Genomic DNA, 17,625 nt, shown 5'->3' with positions numbered 1-17,625 from the left:
CAGTCCCTAATAACGGCACACATCAGAGCCTCAGTGTCAAGGAGTAGAAGTCCACAGGGAGATCACGGGGCAGAGTCCCCCGGAACCGGAAGCCGCAGAAGGCGGAGATACTTGGGACAGGTAAGTTCCCTAAATTCAGTAAGCAGCAGGGAGTGAAAGGGTTGCCAGAGTTCCCTAAACTGGTCCACATCACCCGCCACCGTGAGGGACATTTTCTCCATACCCAACACATGCCATAACCTGTGAAGCCAGCCAGTGATAGATGGTATTGTGGCCGTGTGCCAGTGAATTAAGATGTTCTGGACAGCGGAACCTAGAGCTATCGCTATCTGTCTACCCCTGCGAGACCGGAGGGGATACATTAGATCATTTGGAAGCCCCAGCAGGGTATAGGCAGGGAAGCGCGGCAGTTCAATTTCAAAGTTAGAATCAATTTCATCCAACACCTCCCTCCAGTAAGGTTCCAGGAGCGAGCAGTCCCATAGTATGTGTGTGAGAGTACCCCGGTGCCCACATCCCCTCCAGCATTTATCATCTTTACTACGATCAAACTCACGCACTCGTTCAGGTGTATAATACCAGTAGGTAGAGACTTTAGTCAGCGTATCTGTGAGCCCCATGTGGTAGGCTGAGTGCCTTGCTCTATAAGATATGTGTTCCCACTCTCTAGGGCTCAGTGTCCTCCCCAGCTCCCGTTCCCAGCGCTCTCTCCCAGGGTGATAAAGGTGTGTCGCTGGCGGCTGCAGTAGCTTGTACAAATCAGTAATCAGTTTGGAGTCCGAAGTCCTCGTCATGAGCCAATGTTCATAGGGGAGAAAAGGCCGGTCGGCCGTCCCTCTCACCTGCGGCTGGAGGGCCCAGTGGCAAGCTGCATATAATGAAGTCGCTCCGTCTCCGGAAGTGAGAATTCCTGACGGAATTGGGGAAAAGGGATAACTCCCTCCGGGCCATAAAGGTGACATAAGGCTCTACACCCCGCCTGACGCCATCGCGTAAACGCCCCCATCTCCATACCCGGAGTAAAGTCCAGGTTGTCCACCAGCGGGGTGAGCGGAGACGGAAACGTGGTGAGACCACGCAAAACACTGGTAGCATCCCACACTCGCAGGGGTACCCTCGTGACAAAGGAGGCATAGAGGTTTTTGGGTCGATGTGGGCGACGCATGAAAGGGATCTCCTGCAGGGGCCTCCCTGCCACCGACTGGTCCTGAAAGAGCCAATGCTTATCAGACTCCCACTTACTCCATTCCACAAGGTAACGCAACTGAGTAGCTTGAAAGTACTTGCGGAAATCAGGGACACCCAACCCACCGGCCTCCGGGGCCAGCAGCGAGAGAGCCCTACGCATCCTAGGCTTCTTACCCTGCCAGACAAACCGAGAAACGTCTGCCTGCAGTTGCGAGATCCATCCCACCGGTGGTTGGAGCGGCAGGGCCCGAAAGAGGTACAAGACCTGAGGCAAGACCGTCATTTTGACAGCAGCTATCCTGCCGAGCCAGGAAAAGATGCCTCGGTTCCATCGGCCCAATTCCTCCCTAATCTTGACGCCTAGAGCCCGATAGTTTGCCGACACCATAGCCGGCAAGGTAGGGGCAATCTGGATCCCCAGATATGGCACCGCTCCCGAAGACCAGAGCATGGGAAACCGCTGCTGCAGACACGCCCTAGTATCCGGCTCGAGGGAGACATCCAGCGCCACCGACTTCCCCATGTTCATCTTGAACCCGGACACCGCGCCAAAAGAGGCCAATTCCTCCATGCACGCCGGTAGAGCCAAGCGAGGCCTGTCAATGGATAAAATAACATCGTCAGCGTAGAGGCTGAGAGCGTGTGCAAAGCCTCCCATCTGGATGCCAGTCACCATCGGGTTATCGCGCATCCGCTGGGCAAACGGCTCCATGTAGAGCGCAAAAAGCAGGGGCGAGAGCGGGCAGCCCTGCCTGGTGCCACGTTCAATGCCAAAAGAATCAGAAGCGCATCCGTTGACACGGACCACCGCCGACGGGCGACTGTAACAATTAAGAATCATGGAGCGGAATTTCTCTCCTATGCCGGCTTTCATCAGCACTCGCTCTAGATAAGGCCAATGGACTCGGTCAAATGCCTTCTCCGCATCCACCGCCAGCAGCATTCGTTCCCCTGGAATCCGGGAGGCCTTTTCCAGCAGATGGACTATTCTTTTCGTATTGTCCACTGTCTGCCTTCCGGGGACAAAACCCACCTGATCGGGATCGATTAGACCGGGCAAGTGGAGAGCCAATCTAGCCGCCAGGATCCCCGTATACAACTTCAGGTCAATATTCAAAAGAGAAATCGGCCTATACGATCCGCATCGTGTCAGATCTTTACCGGGCTTAGGAATTACCGAGATAGTGGCCCGAAGCAGATCGGGCGGAATGGCCCCGGGTTCCGCGAAAGAGTTGAAAAGACGCGTCAGGATGGGAGCTAACGTCGTACAGAATGTCTTGTAAAATAGTGCAATGTAGCCATCCGGCCCCGGCGCCTTGCCATGTTTAAGTCTGGCAATAGCGGAGACCACTTCTTCAATCCGGAAGTCTCTGTCTAAGTGGTCCGCCTGCACAGGCTCTAGAGAAGGCAGGGTAACCGAGCCCAAATACGCGTCCATGGCCTCCCCATTCGGGGGATCTCCCGTATAGAGATCTTCGTAAAACCCGCGGAAGACAGCTGCTATTCGAGCGTCCTCAGTCTCCAATCGCCCCGTCGGGTCAGAGATCTCTTTAACAAGCTGGGACTGCCTCGCCACTCGGAGCCTGTTCGCCAACAACCGGCCACAGCGGTCCCCACCAGTGTAGAAGGTGTGACGCAACCGCAATGCCGCATACTCTGCCCTGTCAAGGTCCAGGGCCGCTAGAAGCTTCCGAGCCTCCTTGAGCTGCCGCCAAATTCGGGGAGCCCCCGTTCTGCGATGGATCTGTTCTAGCTCTCTCACCCGATCTGTAAGTTCCTCTCTCTTGGCCCGCCGCACTCTATTATCCGCTGAGGAGATCGCTATAAATTCCCCTCTGACAACAGCCTTCATGGCTGCCCACTGCGTAGCTCGGCTAGTGTCCGCATTATCATTATGGGACTGAAATTCTCGAATCACCGTCTCAATGCGAGCCACCACCTCCTTCCTGTGCAGCAGCGTGTCACGAAGGCGCCACGTCCGAGGGCGGGGAGCCGCCGGAGGCACGCTCAGCAGGACCTCAACTGGGGCATGGTCTGAAAGGGAGATCACTCCCATCTCCGAACCCGAGACCAGCGCTTTCACCGGAGAGGTAACCAAGAGGTGATCTAACCGTGCGTACGTTTTGTGTGCATGGGAGTAGTATGAGTAGTCCCTATCCGTCGGGTGTAGATGTCTCCATAGGTCAAGGAGGTCTACCTCTGCAAGTTGAGCTCTACGGTCCGCGGAGAGTTCTCCGACTTGAGGGGAGCGTTGCGCCGATCTATCTAGTGCGGAGTCAAAGACAATATTGAAGTCCCCCCCCGAGTATGATGTGTCTATCCTGAGTAGCAGTGACTTTTTGATCGCCGCCTGCAGAAAGCGGTCCTGCCGCTCATTGGGACTGTACAGAGACCCGATCGTAAACAGAAGACCCCCTATCCTAAACCGATAAGCCAGTAGTCTACCCTTTTGTTCAGCGAATTTGTGGAGAATTTCCCCCCGGAAGTGCCGCGCCACCAGAATCGCCACCCCAGCCGTTTTAGTGGTGCAAGAGGAAAAGAATTGCGAAGGGAACTTACGGGACCTGAGCCTGCGCGTGTCCTGTGATAGTAAATGCGTCTCCTGGAGGAGACAAATGTCTGCCTGGGTATTCTCCAAAAGCGAAAGGACAGCCCGCCTCTTAACAGGATTATTCAAACCCCGGACATTCAGGGTCACAACCTTACACGTGGTAGGGGGCATGAGCAACAGTGGAGCAGAAAGCAACAGGGCCCCACATCAGCCAGGCTGGGAGGACAAAAGTAGGACTCAGCATGGGGCGCAGCAAAGCACAGAGCAAAAAGCAGGGACACAGAAAAGCAAACCACGCCACGCACACCTGTGAGCATACAAACCATCCAAGAACCCACAGCCCGCAAAATGCTTCGTACCCACCTCCCCTCGCCTCTCCAATTCTCACGCAAACAAAAGGCAAAAGGACAAGCTAGACTACAAATGCTATAGCCCAGTGGAAGCAACCCAAAAAGCACAGACAATGCCAGAATAACTAGAAACCCCCATGAGCACTGGACGACCCCCCCTCCCCACCTCCAACTCCCGGATCCCCCCCTCCAACCCCGTCCTCGACCCCCCTGAACCCCCCCAACCGACCCCTGCCTACCCCATCCACCCCCCCTACCCCAGTCCCCTCCCGCAACTGGGACTGGCACAACAACCCCGAACACACCCCCGCCCTCCCTCCAGAAACCCCGCAAACCCAGTGTCCCAGTCCGGTCCTCGTCGGACAAGCCTGCGGAAAGTCAAACAAGTGGACGTCCAGCCACCACGCACCTCTCCGTGCCCCCCGCCCCCCCAGACCCCCAAACCTGCAGTTCCATAGGTGCGATGTTGATCTCCCCCCGGAGTTCATTCAAGCCGTCAGCGCCACCACAGCCACTGTAGGAGCATCGGTCCCATCCTGCACCGCAGCGTCTGGCTCCAACCGAGCCGCAGGAGAGTCCGGCCTTGTCGAGGAAGCAGATGACCGCCGGCCGGGGATTGTCTGCCAACCATCTCTGGTGATACGATTCCGGCGGGGCGTGGGAGCTCCGTCCTCAGTAGCAGTGATCCCCAGCACCCCGCAGGTATCCTGAAGGGAACGCAACTGGTGTAAGGTTCCATTCCATCGAAAGATGAGCCGGAAAGGGTGTCCCCAAGAGTACTGAGTGCCATGTTCCCTAAGAAAGTCAGTCGCAATTTTAAAAGCTTTGCGCTTCTGTAGGGTGGTCGCGGCCAAGTCCTGATAAAGGGCCACTCGATGGCCCCGGAATTCCAGGGAAGGTCTCCTCCGAGCTTCCCGCAGTATCCGCTCCTTCAGGGGATAATCCGGCAAGAAGGCCAAGATATCAGGAGGGGGTGCCGAAGTCCGGCGCTGCAGGCCCACTCGGTGCGCCCTATCAATCCGGATAGGAAAGTCAGCCGACTCCCCCAGCACCTCTCGGAACAGATCCCCAAGGTACGATGCCACATCTTCCCCCTCCTCTCGGGACGGAATGCCCCGGACACGGATGTTGTTTCTCCTGGAGCGATTTTCAAGGTCCTCCGTGTGCGACTGCAGGTCAAGATGCTGTTCCCGGAGACGGACGACCTCTTGCTGCAGGTGCGTGATTTCCTCGTCCCTGGCATGGCCCGCCTCTTCCACCGTGGATACTCTGTCATCTAGGCCATCCACTTCCCTCCGTATCTCACGGACCTCTCCCGCCACCTCCTGCTTGAGCGTTTGGAAGTCATCCCTCAGCGAGCTGAAGAGGGATTCCAGGAAGGACCTCGTAACCGGCGGTTCCCCCCCACTTGCTCCTTGGGAACCACTCGGGCGAGATGGGGACGGCGGACCCCGATCCTGTCTCGTATTGTTCCTATGCAACATCTCCGGCAACGTGCGGTTTCCCTTCCACGACCCCTTGTCCTGCGCCATGATGGCCACTGAGATGCCTCTCCTGGGGGCCCAATGCTCCAGCCACCAGTGCAGTCCTGGGATCGAGTCAGCGGTCCCCCACGGAGTCTCGCTAATGACCTATGGGGCCGGGCCGCCCCACCGCTAAAGCAGGAACTGCTGCGCGACCCGTGGTCCGCTCCGCCAGCGACCGGCCGCCCTCCAAGGCCCTCAGGTCTGACCAGCCCGCCAGCGCACTCCCCTCAACTCCACAGGCTCCGCCGTCTCGAGCTGACCGGCTCCAGCACCACCGGGGGTCTCCCCTCCTAGCCAGGCCACGGCGGGCCCACAGGGACCGCGTGGAGATCGCGACAGTGTCAGGGTAGCATTCACGTTCTTCTTCAGGGCAATGCAGGAGTGCGCACCCCGGCCGCCCCGAGGCCGGCCAACCCAAAGCGCCGCCAGGGGCCACCCCGAGGGCAGGATCGCTCCAAGTTCTCACTGGTGGACAGGCGCAATGGCGGGCTGAAAAGCAGCAGCCAGCCCTCAGTCACTCGCCGTTCTTGGGGGGTCGGTCGCAGCTCCTCTCCTCAGCGCTCTTCAGCCCTCAAACTCACCACGGGGCCCACAGACGACCCAGAAGACAACCCCGTGTTCCACCTCCCCAACCGGCGGGCTGGGAGGCCTCCGCCGTGCAGCGCCGCCGAGATCCAGGAAGTAGGCCAAAGCCACGGCCTCAAGTAGCGAAAGGCCCCAAGTCCGGCTCCTCCCCCGCCACTCCACAGCGGTAACCGGGCACGCCCGGAGGAGCCCTGCAGGGCCGAGCAGGGACGTCCGGACCAGGCAGGGAGGGACCACAGCTCCTCAAGGTCCCCCAGGCGGCTACCAAAGGCGGCTATCAAAGAGATCGGGGCCCGGGGCCCAGGCCCAAGCCGCGGCCTCCCGTAGAAGCCAATATCAAGCTCAGCGCCGGAACCTCTCTGCCGTCGGGCTGTTTGAAGCAGACCCCCGGTGCGTACCGCAAGTGCAAGCGGCGATGTCCGGGGCCAGTGGATAGGGTGAGGATCTCGCCGTGTGCACTCGGGCCGGCGTCCAAGCCCGGGCAGGGTCCGTCCCTCTTCCAGGCCGTGCACCAGGCCCAACCCGCTCCTTGCAGTGGCGCCGTATCCTGGACCGGAAAAGCACCGCAAAGGTGGCGGCAGGCTCACAGCCGACACTCCGTGTCTGAACGCCCCCGCACCGTGAATTGCAGCGTCCCGGGGGGAGAATCAGCGCATTCACGGTAGGTCTAGGGCCTCGGGACGGCGGAGCTCACTTCGAGTGCGACCACTCAGCTCGCCATCTTGGCCACGCCCCCTCTTCACATTTTTTTAAACCAATTTTTTATTTGAACTTTTCATTGCACATTAACATAGCATAATCCATCCACAGTTAGAAGTGTAAAGCATCCCATACATTTGCATGCTATCTTACATAGGTCTGTTTTACAGTACTATTTTACCGCCACGTGTTTGGTGTTATGTTTTTTGCCAATATAAGTGACTTTTGTCAGTTTCTTAAACTGTGCCTGGACCAACATCCGGTTTAACCGGAAGAAGGAGCAGAGCAATGTCTTCCCGTCAGTTAATCATTGTTTTTTTTAGTATGTCTGACATATTTCACCTTTGTCCAGCGTTATTAAGCCTCAGCAGTATGTATTTAGATTAGTTAAAGCTGCTTTTGAAATATCGACTTCAGAGGCTTTAAACTTACTCCTGGGTGTGTTGAGTAATGTTTGCTATGAGACATTTTGCCCAACCATTGGCAATATTAGCAATTGCTCTGATCCAATACAATCAAAATTAGTAGTGAGATCTTTATTACATTATGTACTAATGATCTACAACTGAAAGTTATTTTTAATGATTTTTGTTTTTTATTTGGTGCATGGGAAATCTTGTTTAGTTTGTGCTAACTTTATAAACAACAAAAAAAGAAAAAACGTTGACAACTGTTAGAATACTAAAATACTAAATGCTAAAAATACTAATATCGAACCTAGTGTGCATATCCTTAAACTCAACATTAACTTGTTTGAAAGGGCCTGGTTAGGATTCATGTTAACCTATTGCCCAAGGTGCCCCCTGACCTGTGAACATGCTGGCGGATAAAACCCGCCGTTCAGGTAGGATCGCATTGTTGAAATATTTTCTTGCGAATGCTGGGGCTCTGAGGAACGTGTTTAGAAAGGGCGGGCCTTGCCTCAGAAGTGACGTTTACCATGAGTCAACTCTACAACAGAACATGCATGAATGAGATGGGTGCAACAGGGCCATTCGACGGTAACACGGCGCCACTCAAGAGCTCACGATGACCATCTCCAGTGACCCCAACAGATTGACCCGAAAACCACAGTAAGGCTTCTCTGGTGTACCCGCAGAGTAGTGAACCCCTAAAGAATTAACCCTGTGAAATGCCCGTCATTGCATACTCTCTGCTCAGCACGCTGAAGGGTGCCTAATGTGAATTCATATTTGCTTCCTGGCTGCAGATTTGCGATGCTAGACCAATGCATTTTCGAAAAATGTATTTTAATTTGCCAAGGGATTCTATATTTAATTCCATTACCAGTTTTGGTACAATATATATATATTTTTTAAGAACCGAAGGCAATTTATTAAAGATGGTTCTGCTTAAACTTTCCTGCACCCGGATTTTTTTTATTATGCTGTAAGTTTTAAATCAATATACATTTTCTTTATCTAGTTTGAAACCCTTCATAGTGTTGTTTGCAATCAAGTAATAGTGACGCAGGGGCAAAAGAGAGCCAAGCCGCCAGCTAAATACATGTCAATCTATTTTCTACTCCAGGTTTGAAAACTGTGCTGTATCCAGATAAAGGGACCCTCGCCAAGGAAAGTCTGATGGTATTCACTCTCGTTTTTGGAAACTCTGCCAACACCACAGGATGGAGGGGATTCTGCTCTTTGTCCAGGGCACCTTGACTCGCGTGGTTCTCAGCTTTTGGTCTTCGGTCTTCTCCTTGGCCGTTTTGTGGCTTTTCAGCGTCTTCTGCTTGCGGACCCTGGAGAGGTTCCCCAACCTCTGTCAACTGAAGCAAGGATTTCAAGCGCAGGCGAGTTTTTTATTTTATTTTTTATAATTCTTTTTATTGAAAAACAAAAATGTAAATTTTTCATCATTGCATATGAACTAGCACGTTATACAACATCGGTAGTGCAGGTGGGGGGGGGGGGGCGGCAGACAATATCACATTCAATGGGTATGAGGGAAAAGTCCACTCCTCTTCCAAGTATTTACAATGTTGATAGCATCATTCCCCTACTCTGGTGTTGATGGGTGTCAAGGATCTGGTCGTGTCCCATGCCCTCCATATTTTCTCCCACTTTTTGGGGCATCCCCTGCTCTGATAGACTGTTTTAGGCGAGTTATTTTTATTATCATTTTTATGCACAAACACCTCATTTTGTTCAAAGATAATCACTCAGTGCACTACTACAATTCCTCAGTAATCATAGTCTTCTAGTACTCGAGGACCTACATTTGTGTAGGTAGGATTTGAATTTCTCAACATATTGCCTCTTTTATAAACACAGATCTGTGACATTTGGTATTTGAATTTGTCTGTGGTAAATTCCCATGGCAGTATGTCAGTTTTTGGCACAACATGTAATTGAAATATCACTGGCAGTAAAAGAAAAAATACATTATATGTGGTTTTATTATTATCAATTTCTGCTAATTTACATGAAAATTCTTGCCATCAACGAAATCATATAACGTCAATGTATTTTGATATACCCATTACTGCTGATGAATTCAGATGTCACAGACACAGTTCTATCTATATGGTAAAACAGTGAAGCTGACAAATTAAAAAACAAAAGTGTCTACATAAGGTGGCTCGAGGCCATTATGATAGTTCACAAAATATAGATCATCCATGTAAACCTGTGCAGGATCATAGTGACTAGAGTGTGTGTTTATGAGGTAGGACCACCCATCCCACTTTGAGCTTGTGCCCATATTGGAAACCACACTCTCGTTTCTGTCGCTCTATATCGGGGTTGTTTCAGCACAATCATAGCAGAGTCACGGGAAAACGATTGTAGAGTGAGCTGATGAATGAATGATTTAATGTAGTAATTTACTTTAGCTCGAATATACTGTTTGCCTGTAAATGTTAAGGGTATCCCATCAAAATGTGCATTGGTGCCTAAGACATTTTACAATCCTATCCAAAAAAAGTATGTTCACTGATTACTTTACTGGGGTCTCAGAAATCAGGTACTCACTTTTGCGTTACGTGAAGTAGGCAGGAGTGGAAAAACTTCAGCTTCTTGCATTATTCTAACATTGTTATATATGGTTGACTTGTCGCTGAGGGCCACTAGCCCGAACACCTGATTCTAAATATGGTTATTCACTGCTATGACATAGCAAGTGAGAAACAAAAGTTGTTACTCGCCCTTGCTATGTCGTAAAGGAATTCTAGGCTGCTGCAGTGCGAGATGGAGAGGAGAGGGCACAATTTCAGGAGGAGTAGAGGGCTGGATGGTACAGAGGGTGATGGGTTGGATGGGTGGACGCTAGATATTGTTCATTTTACATTTATGTATGGCTCCCCATTACTCCTCTGCCCGTGTGTAGCAGTTGACAGCAGGGCCAGATAATTTGGTGGGTGTGGCAGCTTGCATAATAAATTGATAGATGGGAAAAATCAATAAAGGGGTATGTTTTTCACCACGGGGTTCTGAGTGATATCATAGACAACTTGAGCTTCGCTGTCTATCAGATGTCACTCAGGAAACCTGGTGGAAAGACATCCCTGTTATTCGCCGTTATCCATCTATAATATATGCAATAATAATATCTGGTTGTTGTGCAGTGCTTTATCACCAACTGGCAAACTTCAGTAATATCACGTACCTTGATTACATAACTCAAAGGTAATTATGTCGTTATGTAGGTCTCTCACAGAGAGCCATTAGCATGGCAAACTGTTTCAAATCCAGTAATTCCCTGCTATGACGTGGCAGCCGTGGGCAGCAGAACTTGTTAACCTCTGTTGCTATGTCATAAAGGAATTCCAGTCTGTTCTGGTAGGAGAGAGTGGTGGAGGGAGCTTCATGTAATCATTTTTTATTTATTATTTTTTGTACATTTGGGGCAGGTAAGGGGGGCATGTTATAGATGGCTCCCCCATCACTCCCCTGACCCTCTCTATCAGGAAGTGAATAGCTGTTGTGTTTGGGCGGTCAACCAAATCAGTAGTGGTGCTCCAGGCAGGGGAACAGTAGGGTTGCTCTACCATCTTTTTTGTTTGTTTAGGAGAGGCCAAGGTTTACTAACCTAAAGAGTGACAGAAAGAAGCCTATGCAAAGCTACTTCTGAATGTGCAATTGTACCATGCTCATGACCGCCCAAAGCTCCACCCTGCTTCCTGCTCACGCTTCACCTCTGAATGTCGGTGTTTTGCTGGGATCCTTGTCCATCTAAATGATATTGCTGTTTGCACTATTTCTTTTTTTTTACTGGGACGCTGTCACAGCTAATGGGCTAACACCTGGGAAGGTGTATGGTTCAAGTGCATGAATAATAGAGACTGAAGAACAAGCATGGTAATCTGCAGTCTAGCAGGGATGATGTATCACACAGTTTTCATCAGTTTGTGCCCTCATAAGGTAGACTGTTTATTGACAACAGGAAAATTGAATATAATCTTTCTATGGAGTTTTTGGGCGATTGAGGAAAACCGAGCACGGCTAGAGGGTAACATTGAGTAACAACAGATGAAAATACAGGTATAAGCAGCTATCACTAAAGTAATATTTATCATGCAGTAATGTAAGAAAGACCCGGAAGAGCTGTGGGTGGTGGTGGTGGCAACGGTTCAAGAGAACAAAAGGTGAGGTGGACCTGGAGGAACGATCAGGCGTTCAGACACACAGTAACATTGCCTGAGAGAAAACAAAGCAATTAAAACATGTGAGATGTGCAGCACAATACACAATACCCTAGGAAGAAAGGGTTAACAGTAAATGTACGCAATATTGCCGTAGAGCCCGACGTAGCGGGCTCTACCGACCATTAAAGACCCCCTCTAGCGTTAAAGGCCCGAGCCGAAGGCAAGGGCTTTTGACAAGGGAGCAAGCCCTTACTGGCCAGTAAATCCCGCTACGGCCGGCTCTAAGGCAATTGGAACATTCCGCCACTAGAGGGGAGAATGTTCTAATTTGTAAAACTAGGGCCTCATGGAGCCCAGCAGGGGGGGGGTGAAATCCCCTCGGGCTCTGTGAGGCCTTGGTTCACAGCTGTTACTGTGAATAAAACATTGTAATGTTGATGCTCTGGGCTTCTACCAGCCATTAGAAGCCTGGAGCACTCCATTGTTTTCAATGGAGTGCTCAACGTTCCAATGTTCTAAATATTACAACATTGAACTGTTGGGAGCACCGTTGAAGACAATGGTTTAGCTCCGGGCTTAAAATGGCTGGTACAAGCCTTCTGTGCCAGCATTCCAATGTTTGTCTTTCTGTTTCACCCTTTTTAATTTACAACACTCTACCCTTAGTGGGGGGAATGTTCTAATAGCCTTATAGCCCTTCTGCCTTGCGCTATACCGGTTGTGAAAGGATTTTACTTTTGTTATAAGCCCTCACCTGCGACTCGGGCCTATAACTCGGGTTTAGGGCCTTTAACAACTCGTATAGCCGTAGGCAGTGGGCTATAGGGCTATATTATGATGAGGCTTCTTTGGATGATTCCCATGACACATCTGTGGTGACAGAAACTGAGACCCCTGGAGAGGAGTGTATGAACTGGAGCTAGTAGCAGATAGAGCAGAAAGTAATATGACCACCACTACCCAACAACCACACATGGGCCGCTCTCTGCTGGTAAACTCTACAAAAGACTTTGTAGGAAAGCACTTTGAAGTGAAAAGAAGTGAGGCAATTCAGTCATTCATAGATACAGAATATATTTTAGATAAATATATAAGTAGCGCACAAGGGTCAGAGGACTTAAGCTACGAACAGTTAACAATATAACATGTAGAAAGCCTCCTACTTCTTTGACTGGCATCTGCACCACTTATGGTCACCTGTTTACTACGGAGAGAACTGCAGATGGAGGAAATAAATGATGGGAGTATAATCCATTTGAATCGGAAAATGATCAGCGTGGAGTGGTCAATGCACATCTAGGGTTTGTGGGTACTCCAAATAGACAATACCCAGTCAATTTGTACACCTGTAGACATCAGCAAAACCTTCCTCCTCTATGTTAGATGTAATGTTATTAATGCAAAATACTCTACAGGGAATATTTGAAACCATGGTATTAAATATGGATGTACTAAAAATACATTCAAATCACCAAGCTAGAATACCAACAACGTTTAATCTTACAAAAAACATTTGCCCTCATTAGTTCAGCCAATAGCAGAGGTCAATAACAGTCCTATTATAGGTGATGTAGAGCGCTTACATACTCAGGAAAGACTGGTTGCATTGGTCTATATTTCAAGGAGGCCAATGCTGATAAAAAGGGGAAAACACATATTTTATAAAAGCTATATCCATCTAACGAAAATATATTATAAGGGAGACAGCTATTTAAATAAAGGTACACATAATAATTTAATTAAAAAAGTCCAATTATTAGGCTTTAGTACAAATATTAGGAAAATTAAACCCAATGATACATTGGGCAAGGCATGTACTCTCAAGTTAAAGGGAGAGAGAATAGCACTTCAAGTGGTCCCTCAATCAATTAAATGGAGAGAGAGCGAGTAAAAGAAAGGATGAGACTTCTAAACCAAAGAGTAAAATGTTTATATACCATGGCAATTTAAGAAAAGATGTACAAAGAAAGGGGAGAAGCTCAGTTAATTTGACAAAGGAACGACCTCCTCATACTTGCTCTCAATACTATTTATCAGTGTATATGGAAAAATTGCAAAGGAGTAAAAAAAGAAAATTGAAACCTTGAAATTGTTCCAGAATACTTCAGCCCCTATCCTGCTGTCCTTCTTTGAAGTATAGAACATTCATAGATTTAAAACAAGTAGGATTTGTAACAACAAACACAGTAGGAGAGATAACAAAAAAACTTTTCCACTCCGGATTACTAATAGAAACATTTGAAAAGGCAGAGAATGAACTTCCTGCTCAAGGTAGTACATCTGTGGCAAAGGAAGAATACATTCTGCTAGCACAAATACACAGTTTTCTATAAAATCATGCCGGACTATGCATTAATCAAGATTGTATTGGGCTGCCAAACAAAGTATCTGCTCATAACTCCCAAAAGGTTAATAAAAATAAAGAACAACATTTATAGATAGCTTTCCCATGTTTCTAGTATAGTGGATAAGAACACGTTTTGCAAGCCTTAGGTCATGGAGTGAACCTGAGAGGAATTGTACTATTCTGAGTGAAAATACCTTTCATACAACCTAAAATTATTTTCATAGAATACATTTAGTCTAAGAAGAAGACTTGACTCGGAGATGCGGAAGGATATGTAATCAAGAGAAGTATTTTCTTCAGACGCATGGATGTGTCATTTCAGGCAATGCAGGTCGTGCTTAAGGGGCAATATTGACTTTAGTTAGTTCTATTACTGGCACAAATGTAACAGTGATATATAAAAAATGTAAATGGACAGTGGTGACTTCAGTACAAATGTATATGAACCTGTGGAATATAAATGATATAATTGTGATAAATGTTTACATGAATCCAATAGATACTGTTTCATTTAAATCTGAACTGGAACTTTTCTATGATGATCTTACCCGGATTTTGTGAAAATTAAAATCCTGAAAAATGGTGTTGTGCAGAAATATTAATCTATGCTTGGACTTTCAGAACCTTTATTTGTTTATAAAGAAATACTAGAATCTTACAGCGTACCCTTTGCAATATTCCAAGATTTCCACCATTCTAGTAATGCCAGTGATATGTGGCAAACATTTGATGCCTCTTATATGCTGGCAATTTAGCCAGCATATAAGAGGCATAATAATGGATACTACTCAAATAAGGCTTCAACGAAAACTAGCAAAATCCTACCATTATTGTATAAGAAAGCTAACTATCTATTTGGACAAAACCAATGAAGTGGAAGTTCGGCGCCTCAAAAGTGGAAGAGGTGTCCTCCTATACGTATATTGTTGTAATGTTTAATAAGAAACTAAAATGGAATGAATATACAGAGGCAATAAAAGCTAAAGCATTATCTTCTGTAGCAGAATTCAAAAAATGTAATAAGAAATTGAAGGGAAACTTGCTAAAACCGGTCTTTATTGCCTATTAAAACTGCAGTGGCAATATGGAACAAGAGCACTCTGTTTAGATGGAAATTATCAGGGGAAAAGGTAGAAGTAAATGTTTAAAATATATATTGAATCTTCCAGTGGTCGCCATGATTCACCTCATAAGAATAGAGACTAATCAAATAGCATGGACTCCCTAAGCCTGTTTGAAATTTCATGTTTTTGGAAAAGATTGGTGAACACGGAAAAATACAGGATCACAACTCTTAAAAATGGGGAGCAAATTAAAATGGGCACATAAAGTGAAGAAAATTATGAACAATGTAGGCAACAATTTAAATTTAAATAGGGAACCTTGCAGTGCTTTATCAAGAATTCCAGAATCAAGGGTTAAACAAGTTATAAGATAATTCTCGAGAGAAAATGATTTGGGCTTTTTTGGAAGGTAAACCATTGACACGACTTATTAGAGAGACATATTTTGCAGAAGGGGTATTGCCCTATATTGATAATGCGTAATCAAGAGAGAGAGAGAGGACCAGATAGCTAGTCCTTGTCCCCGGGGTTATATATGATTTAATCAAAAAGAGACTAGCTCATGGTTTATAGTAATTACAACAATCAAAAGGACTCAAGTATGTTTCGTCATGGGGTGGGAACACCTGGTGAGTGTGTTCATAAAGCCCTCACCCACCAACCTAGTTGGTGGCATGCTTCATCATCGGGCCCACCCAGTGACACCTAGCGTGTCCCGGGTGTGCTTCGACGCCTGATTACAGCAGAGCAGGTATATTGCTGAGTGTGCTGTGAAGGATGTTATGATGGTGATGTTAAAACGGCTTGGCGGGGGTCCCAGTACCCAAGGGTAAATTAGACTTTAATACCTGGGCCTCCGTCAGCGGTTAAAAATAAGGCTGTTGGATGTTAGAGGCGAGTTACGACCTCCCACATCCGATGGGTCAACATGTTTCAGCCAGTGCCTTATGTATATGTTGGCTTTCTTCAGGACCTATATTAAAAAGTGAATGTAATTAAACTAGTGGGTGTGTGATTCAGACTATGTGTCTACATGCCCTAAGGTGTTTATCTATGTGTGAGAGGGGGGATTCCCTTCTCAAGAACACGCTAGTTTTAGCAGGTTCGGGTCTCAAGGTTGAGAGGTGGCAGGGGGTTGACCAGCTTTTCTGGGCAGAGCCTGCTCTGGACCTGTAGTGCCTCCTTCGCATACTGTTTCTATACTCCGAAAGAAGAATGGCAATATTAAAAATAAGAATTGGATTAATTTGATTTGATGAATGTTCCAAGACTTTGTAAGAGTTCATAAACATCAGGGGAAATGTATATGTGAGTCATATATGAAATACAATACATAATGCATATTTTGTTAGACTATACGCTACTAGTGTTGGTATGTAAAAAAAAGAAACAATCTGGTCTAAGAACTAGGAGGGAGATTCACCAATATGTCACACAATGCAGTTTCCTGTGTTGCATGAAAGGGAGACAGCTGAAATGTGCCTTAAGATCTAGTAAGATATGGGGCATTTCTTCTGTCTCCTAATGCTGGAGCACTTATGGCTGTTTAGCGCTAATACAGGCAAACTTGCGCCATGTTGCAAGGGTGCCTGCATTATGAGCAGGATTGTTTTTGTGCAGGAAGGGGCTCCTTTCCGCAGAAAAGCAATGCTGAAATGCATTTTCATCTTTGTATGTGTGCTGCACCAGGAAAAGGCACCAAAACACAACATGGATACATCGAATTTTTCCACTAAAAACGGACCCTTTTTTTGCATTGTGGGTCGCTGTACATTTTGAGCACTAGCTCAGCCGACATGGAGGCAAACCTAGCAAATCTGGGTGGGGTGATTTGCGTGGTTCTCACAAGGTTTCCTTTCCCATAAAGCCTTGCAAACCTCAAAATTTGACTAAAACCACATTTTCATCACATTTCTGTGAGGACTAATTCCAGAATCTATGGGGAGCCACAAATTTTCTACCACCCATCATTCCCTTAAGTCTCCTGACAACACTGGTACCTCACTTGTGTGGGAATGCCTAGTGCCTGCACCAGGAAGTGGCCCAAAATGCAACATAGACCCATCACATTTTTCTATTGAAAACAAACTCTTTTTTGCAATGTGGGTGGCTGTGGATTTTGGGCCCTAACTCAGCCGGGCCCTAGGGAAACCTGAAAAGCCTGTTTCTTATTGAAATCCAGACACCTAGGTGATCCCAGGGTAGGGTGACTTGTGTGGATGTCACTGCATTTCCTTATCCATAAGCCTTTGCAAACCTCAAACCTTGACTAAAAAAGCACTTTTTCAACACATTTCTGTGAGGAAAACATTTGGCGAACTAAAGATTTCCTAACCCCCACCATTCCCATAAGCCTCCTGATAACAATGGCAATTACCTTGTGTGGGAAGGCCTTATTACTGCAACAGGAAATGGCCCAAAACGCAACATGAACACATCACATTTTTCACTGAAAACTGTATTTTTTTGCAATGTTGGTAGCTGTGGATTTTGGGTCCTAGTTCAGCCAGCACCTGGAGAAACCTTGCAAACCTGTAGATTTGTTTTAAACTAGACTCCTTGGGGATTTCTGGAGGAGGTTGCTTGCATGGTTCTCAGCACACATTTCCTCATATTTCTGTGAAGAAAAGTCCTGTAATCTGTGCAAAGCCTACCGCCAGCATTCGCCCACGTCTCCTGATTAAAATGGGTACCTCACTAGTTTGGGTAGGTCTAGTACCCACGACA

The 17,625-nt window shown here is 47.6% G+C and overlaps 1 pseudogene across 1 annotated transcript in view; it reads left to right on the top strand.

Annotated features, from left to right (window-relative positions):
- The first annotated feature begins 7,857 nt into the window (after positions 1 to 7,857).
- LOC144823641 (microtubule-actin cross-linking factor 1-like) overlaps positions 7,858 to 17,625 on the top strand; it is a 209,232-nt pseudogene continuing 199,464 nt past the window's right edge. The window contains exons 1-2 of the transcript XR_013608823.1: positions 7,858 to 7,972; positions 8,430 to 8,694. The product of XR_013608823.1 is annotated as a microtubule-actin cross-linking factor 1-like (transcript). The remainder of the gene's footprint in view (positions 7,973 to 8,429; positions 8,695 to 17,625) is intronic.

Source organism: Lissotriton helveticus, chromosome 3_1 (genome assembly GCF_964261635.1).
Source record: "Lissotriton helveticus chromosome 3_1, aLisHel1.1, whole genome shotgun sequence".
In the NCBI taxonomy this organism is placed as follows: domain Eukaryota; kingdom Metazoa; phylum Chordata; class Amphibia; order Caudata; family Salamandridae; genus Lissotriton; species Lissotriton helveticus.
This window is presented reverse-complemented; position numbering and strand designations above follow the sequence as displayed.